Genomic DNA, 8231 nt, shown 5'->3' on the forward strand with positions numbered 1-8231 from the left:
TGTGTGGGAAAATATTGTTTCTTCGGTCATAAATTGTTTAGTGGGTGACTGATAATTTCTGACCTGTGGTTAACGAGGGTTTGTGATTTGGGATAATTGAATTTCACTTTCACTAACTTTGACAGCTGTGCGGCACTAATAAATGAAGTCCGATTGAGCTGATGTTTGGCATAGGGTAGTTTTTGGTGGGAATCAACACTTTTCATCAAGTTCCCTTTGAAAATTCGAAGGTCACCTTTTTTCCATACATCCATTGGCACTCTATTGGACATATAGTGGGGAGGATATGAACATATTACTTTTCCGTACATGGCTACTATCGCTTCTCTGTTAAATTACGAACCGAAATATAGCCATCAGCTAATTGAATTGTGAAATTAAACCACACAAAATACTTAATATCGAAGCCGCAAAAATTACATCCATACGCAGAATTTTGTTTGATTTTGAAAAGGAAAAAACCCTTTTCTACTTTTGATCAATATTCATAGGGTAAGGTGGTTCAAATATTAAAGAATAACATGTAGAAGGGGTTCTCATCTACAGAAATATGAAAATTCATAATGTAACTATACAAATCAACCAGCTGTCCATCCTACCCCCACTGTCCGTCTTACCCGCATCTCCCATATAGTTGTTTTGTGTATAGCTTTGAATTTTGAAATTTTCGAAAACGGTGCCATGTGAAGACATTACTGGCAGGTTTTCTGGAACAGATTTAATAAAAACTGCTGTGTCTCGGATGCTTATCCACGGATATTGACACTCCGGAGAGCATTGAGTTCGTTTTTTATTATAGTTTCAGGAAATCATAAGCATGTAACTTAAATTTCATGCGCCGAAAAATACAAGCGATAAAAAATTGCATCTATTGACCCCCGAAATATATTCCATTTTCTCATATCCCCCCCCGAAAATCTTGAACATTTCCGATGTCCGCTCAGCACTCCAGAGTCGGAAACAGGCTAATTAGACAAAATTAAATTCCTCGTAAAGTGTAACTAGTTGCAACTGAAAAGGTATAATTCTCGAAGAGTGATCACCCATTCTATCTGTCTATCCTCTGCATTTGGCTACATCAAATCTGATGAGTAGGTCGAATGACTTCGGAACCAAGTAAACAAAGTGTTATGTTTGATGAACTGAATGTACTGGGTTACTAACTCGAAGAATAAATATGTTTGTCTAGTCACAGAGTTTCATCGTGGGCAGCTGAACTCAAAACGTGAGACACAAACCCACATTGTGCTACCAGGAGCTTCCAGCTGTGACACCTGATGAATAATTCACCGTTTGCCAAGAGTAATCTTACCTTGCCAGTCTTTGTTGACTGTTGGCTATTATATTTTATACATCTCTTCAACGAGTTATGAAGTGGGTGGAACAGAAACAAAAGAAAAGGTAGCTTTCCATTTTAATTCGTTGCGTTGGATGTTGCTCTAAATGACACAAAGGGAATACGAATTAATTTGCTCTGCAAATTCTGTTTGAAAAGGACCGGTTCTAAAGCTACGGGTGTCGAACCGTGCTTCATTCGTGGGAATGAATATTCCACTCAAAAACAATATTTATACAATGAATTTCGTCAGGTTGCGCCAATTCGGATCCCGGATACTGGAGGCATATAAAAACTAATAATTTTAGAACCAATTGAATGAAAACTTCTCGTGACTCAATCGTGTGCAGAGTTGCCAATATTTTTTTTCAAAAAACTGAAACATTTCTCTTGAAAAAACTGGAAGAAAGCTAGATCCTATAAAACATTTTATTTGATGAAGATTGGATTTGATTTACCTAAAATGTTTTTTCACCCATTTCAATGTTTGATAATTAGAATTTCTTTCCAAGCTTCGTGCCGTATTTAAATGCAGTTCATAAAATGGCGAAATAAACTATTAAGTAATCATTCATTCGAGCAGATCAAAATGAAGTTTCCTACCACTCAAACATTACTGTGAAACAATATTTGAGAACTTTTTTCCTAGAACCGGTAGAAAATACGGTTTTATTCGGGCAAATCTTGAAAAAAAAAGTATATAGTGCTTCATGGCCATAAAATCGCTGATAAAAGAAGGATATTTTACGGAACTGATCAAGGGAGAGAAGAATGAGGGAGGGATCAGGGCTTACATATCTACAGATTTTGCAGTCTTTTTGAAACCAAGAATCTGTAGTTACAGATTTCATTCATTAAATCATTTGTATCACTTCGAGTCAGAAGAGTCATTACATTTTGACATTCAAATGTAGCGTGATGTCCTGCTTTCACATATTAGATCTACAGCGAGAAAATGTAAATATCTGTGTCATCGTTTAGCGTTACAATTAATAAACGACACTGTTTGTCATTCTCTTACTAAAGCCCTTACTAAAAACATATAGAGTGGAAAAACAAAATATTGTTCGCATCACGAATACTGTCCAAATATGAGTCCTTTTTGTGTTCCCATGGCCGAGTTGTTAGCGGCACACATTATCATGCCGGGAGTTCGGGATAGATCCCCGTTCTGTCCGGGGGATTTTTCGTCGAATAAATTTCTTCCGACTTGCACTGTGGTCACGCGTATTCTAGAGCTTGTCACTCCAGAATACATGCCAGGCGTGTTATTCGGTATAGAAAACTCAACTAAGTACCAATAAAAATGACGCAAGTAATACCTACGTTGAGAAGGCAAAAGTTCCACTGGGAACGTTAGTGCCATTGAAGAGGAAGAAGAGATGAGAAGAGAATCTTGAAATATATTATGTGAATTCATGTTATCATTAGGTTGAGGAAAAAGTTATCCATTGTTTCTCGTTTGTTGGCTTCAGTGATCAATATCTCTCGTAATATCGATCATACAATTTCAAGTGTAGGCTCGTTGTAAAGTTGACATTTCACACTAAAAAAAAAATTCTTACTGTTTTTTGTTTGTTCCATTCAATTGTGAGTTATAGGGTGTTAACGATGGAGGACAATAAAGAAAAAATTAGGTTTTTTTTTTATTATCTGTATTATAGTGATTTTCAACTCATTAGGCTGGTTCGTCACTTTTACTTCCATTTTTGGAAGAATGTCGGGAGTGAGAATTGAACTCGTGACCTTTAGCCTCTCACATGGATGTTACCACTACGCCAGATCGCCTCCAAAAAATTAGGTACATTGAACACTTTTTATTTAATAAACGCGAAAATGCAAGCCAGGCCATAAAAATTGTGAATGATGTTTATGGTGCCGTACTGGAACACTAAAATATGTGCAATTTAATTTTTTTTTCAATATTTTTTAAATTTTAATAATTTTTTTTTAAATTTGTTTCTTAATTTTTTGTAGTGCAATACACAAAATTATGATCTCTACTGTTAACAAATGGACCGTTTGAAGCTAGCGATTGACCATAAATTTTCAGGATAGATTGGTCACACAATTGATTGGGATTTTGACGTAGGACTACGTCTAACCGGAAGATATAGGGGGTGAAATGGAAATCTAGGCACTGAACAAGTAGGAAAAAATGCAAGATTTGGAACGCTTATAACTCGAGCATTTCTCAATAGATCGCAAAGGTTTTTGCATCAATTTTTAGGAAATATATCTACGCATCTATCATAACGAATAACATTTCATTTTTCTTGAGATAAATAATTGAATAATTGTGAAATATCAAGCATTGTCAAAATGCACTATGTGCCCATTTTTGATTGGTCCATTTTGTGCTCCTCAAATCGTACCGACCAAAACGGGCAATCAGAGCAGCAGCGAAATAGAATGAAGCACGATTGAAAGGAAAAAGAAAAAAATGAACGAAACATTGGTCGCAGTCTCACACATGCGTAATTCTCGAGCCAGCCAGTCAGCTTAAAAATCCCCGCTCCGCTGCCGTAACGATCATTCTCATTCAAACCGTATACCACATCGGTTCGCATCACAACACATCAACAAACCAACCCAAGCAGCCATGTCTGGACATGGTAAAGGAGGAAAAGTGAAGGGAAAGGCAAAATCCCGCTCGAACCGTGTTGATCTGGAGTTCCCCGCAAGGGTAGCTAGGCCGAGCGCGTTAGTACCAGTGCACCAGTCCACCTAGCCGGCGTTATATAGTTTCGGCCGCCGCAGTGATCGAGTTAGCTGACAAAGCTGCTCGCGACGATAAGAAAACCCGCATTCGGAACAGAACACATTCGGTTCGGTGGACATCAAGACAACAGGCAGTTGCAGCGAGTGGCGAGTGGCAAACGCAATCGCAAAACGGCATCAGGTAGCAGAAGAAAAAAGTTTGTTCTTTATACAAACTGCTTTGGTGGCAAATCCAGAACAAGGCGGCATCGAGGGCGTTTGAAATGGTTTTTTTCAAAGCCACGAGTACTAAGTTTTCTAAATTGGAACCCTTCCATAAAACAAGGCGCTTTTCAGGGCCATTAAACCTTCCAAAAAAGAGTTTAGGAAATACAGTTCAATTAGAAAACAATATCCAAAATAATAATAAAACACAAATTGATTTTTTCATAATTTGTTTGCCAGGATATGATGAATATGTGAATTTGGCAATTGTTCTGAGCTTATTGATAGTTGGGGACTTTCTTGATTATTCAATTTTCACCAATTCTTAAATTGTTTCCAGATTGAAAGTACAGTAATTTACAATTAGTTCGACATTTAGCTAATTGGACGGACATGTAATGCGACTTATTTAGTTGGACATTTTTGTAAACATAGAGATCCAAATTATGACCCCACATTGAAAGTCGACACTGTACCACTGTCATCGCAAATGTTCAATTACAGGTTAAAATTGCCTCCAATGCGACACTGAGTGACGCTTCGGCACGTCGCATTGAATGTTATTTACTGTACAACATGTCACAAAGCTGGATGGGAAGAAATTTTCCAACTGTGAAAGCTGTGGCGAGTGGCAACAAATCGCTAAACAGGAAGGTTTAGCCGAACAAGATAGGGATATCGAGGGAAAACAAAACAATAAACTCTTTAGATTGAAGATAATTTTATGATCCTGAAAAGGACCCTTTTTAGCCTGCCTGTGAATCCAACGAGCGAACAAATCGTAATGAATGTATTTTTTTGCCATCGCTCCCTTTTAACGCTCATTCGTTCGTCTCGTTGGACTCGCCCCTCTGGCTGAGTCTGCCGATTTGTTTCTATCCTGTGAGTGTGTACCGCTAGAGTATAAAACATGCGGACCCAAAAAAAATATTTTATTTTCTTTCAAACCGTAAACCCGTGTGGTTGTACGACATCGGCATCGTGGACGTAACAAAGGAGGACAAGTTAAGGGAAAGGCAAAGTCCCACTCGAATCGTGCAGGTGTGCAGTTCCCCGTAGGTGTATCTGCCAATTGCTCCGCAAGGGTAACTAGGCCGAACGGATTGGTGCCGGAGCACCAGCGATTATAGAGTTTCGGCCGTCGGAGTGCTCGAGTTGGCTTGCAAAGCTGCTCACGACAATCAGAAAACACGCATCAAGAACAGAGCAGCTTCGGTTCGGCGCTCATCAAGGCAACAATTAGTTTCAGTGAGTGGCAAAGTGTTTCACTGGCTCGTCCCATTAAATGTAATTTACTGAACAACATGTCACAAGCTGGATGGGAAGAAATTTTCCAACTGTGAAAGCTGTGGCGAGTGGCAAACGCAATAGCTGAACAGGAAGGTTTAACCGAACAAGATGGGAATATCGAGTGATAACAAAAACACAACACCAAAGGTTCTTTTCAGAACCATCAACATATTCATAAAAAGTAAACAGTAAACTAATCCATTTTTCAGGTAGATAGGCAGGTATTCACGTAGGAGAATAAAATAAAACAATATATTTAAAATATATATTTAACAAAAGCTGTCCCCTTTGTATAGTCCTACGTCACTCCGGTTATGTCCCCGACATTACCCACCCGTCTTTTTTAATGCATCCACCATATAGTTCGGACCTGGCACCAAAAGATCATCATCTTTTTCTCGCATTGGAAAATTTCCAAAGTGATGGTAAATTATGATCAGATTTAAGATTGTAAAAATCTATTTCCATGGTTTTTCGCTAATAAGGACCAAGTCCTCTATGATAGAGAGATTAGAATGGCAACAAATTTTCCAACAATACGGTGTATATTTGACCCAAATCGGACAATCCGAAGCATATTAAAAATAGTTTTGAATTTCACCCAAAAATAATGGATTACATTTTCCCCAACCTAATATCTACCTTTAAATTTTTGCTTATTTTTGCTATAAAATCATGTGAATTATTTCAACAAGATATTATGTTACACCCACTGAAAAGATTTGACAGTTAGCAGGAAATGAAAATCTTTATAAATAATATTATAGAATACAGGAGCATAAAGGATGATTATGCGAAGAATGAAATTCAGTTGAAATAAAGCTATTGAACAGTATACATTAAAATTCTATCCCGTTCACGTTTCTCGTAAGCCACCTCCGAAAAAAAAATTTTTATAGAGTGGTTCAACCTAACCGCAAAGTACAAGAGTGCTTGCATCGCGTAATTCGAGTGAAAACTCCTCGAACGAAATCGCGTCTTGGACAATAACCAATTAATTTATCTAATATGAGGAAATTCTATTTAAACCTATTCGTATCCTAAGCATATGACCATATGCTGATACTAACTGATACTAAAGCTAAGATTATTTTTCCAAATTGCTCTTATAACTTTTAATACAGATATCAATACAGATTTCCTGGGAAAAAAACCGAGATGAAATCATTTTTTTAGATCAAAAACACAGATTTCATTGTGGCAACCCTGGGAAGGATAATATTTATACATTGTGAGTTCATTTTACATAAAATGGGTAAAACGGAAGCACATATAAAAAGGAATGGAAGATTTCAGAATGTATCAAGAAAAAAACTGGAAGAATCCAGTTTAAACTGGAACATTGGCAACGCTGATCATGTGGTTTATTTGAACGATTGATCGTTTACATTTATGAATTAAAAATATAATCAGTCAAATGTTCACAACGGCTCGATTTACAAACGTCAAACGTCAAAGTTCCTTCAAAGAAGTTGGCTTCAATGACATGTTTCTAAAATTATGTTGAGTTTTAATTTAGATTCTTAAATGTGGTGGGCTTCTTTAGATGAACTTTAACTTTTCTAATATTCTCATAAAGAGTAGTCTGCAGATCTATTGAGCAGGTTTGTAAAAATGCCTTGCAAGTTTCCGCCAGTTGGGTTCAAATGATGTTTTGAACACATCTGGGTGTCCGATTTTTCGTTTAATACTATTATATAAATAAGAACAAAGATATATCAAGCAATTGTGTTTCCAATATCAGTGTGTCTGCTGCTCAATTGGAAAAGTTATCTGAGTGGAAAAGTCGTGTTGCGCTCTGTTTTAGTGGGACCATTATTCGCCATCCGACAACGCGATTTTTCTCGATTGACTTTATTTCGTATTCCGTACCCTTATAGTTGAAGGAATTAAACGCTATCGTTAAGAAAAGAAAGTTTAATTACCTTCTTAAGTAGAAACAAATCGAGATCGAGGCTTTTGTCCAATCAATTTGATACCAATAGAGGGCACTTAATGAGAAGTTCTCTTAGCGGAGTCATTTTATAGCTTGCCATTTCGACGGTCGGTACAATTTCAAAGGCAAGAAATGGCCTTCGCTTCACGTTTCAATTTTTCTCCGTGGATCTTTGATGGAAAGGAGGTACTTTCAATTCTAGCAGCATGCTTCCAAAATTTTATTTTCGAGAAAGAAATTGGATTCTTGCATTAATGCCGTTGGTATGCCAATTGAATATCAAGCCAGGAAACTAAACCTATATTTCGTTTATTAGTGATATTTATAACAGATTTGAATTACCAATAATAATAAGACAAAAACAAAATCAAAATGCCTAGAAAGAGAATGTGATATGTTGGAATATTGATGTGCATCTAAAACCCTCATCACGATTGTAATTGATTCCTACGAGAATATTGCCACTTTCCAAACAAAAACCAATAACCGTTTCTTAGAGAGGAAGAAATCCTAAAGTAAAAGACATGTTAATGACTTCCTCCGAAAAAGCATACTTAATTTTCCGGTATCGCGAAAATTCACGTTCATGGTGTGAATATAGTGGTTCCCCCTTTCCTTCTCAACACATTTTGCCACCAAAGCACTTTGCTGACTAACGATACAGGATAGCAATTTCAGAGATGCTAATATTCTGAGCAGGTGTAAATGTTTTTTTTAAGAACGTCATCTAAGGAAGCAAATTAC

This window comes from Toxorhynchites rutilus, chromosome 3 (genome assembly GCF_029784135.1).
Source record: "Toxorhynchites rutilus septentrionalis strain SRP chromosome 3, ASM2978413v1, whole genome shotgun sequence".
Lineage (NCBI taxonomy): Eukaryota > Metazoa > Arthropoda > Insecta > Diptera > Culicidae > Toxorhynchites > Toxorhynchites rutilus.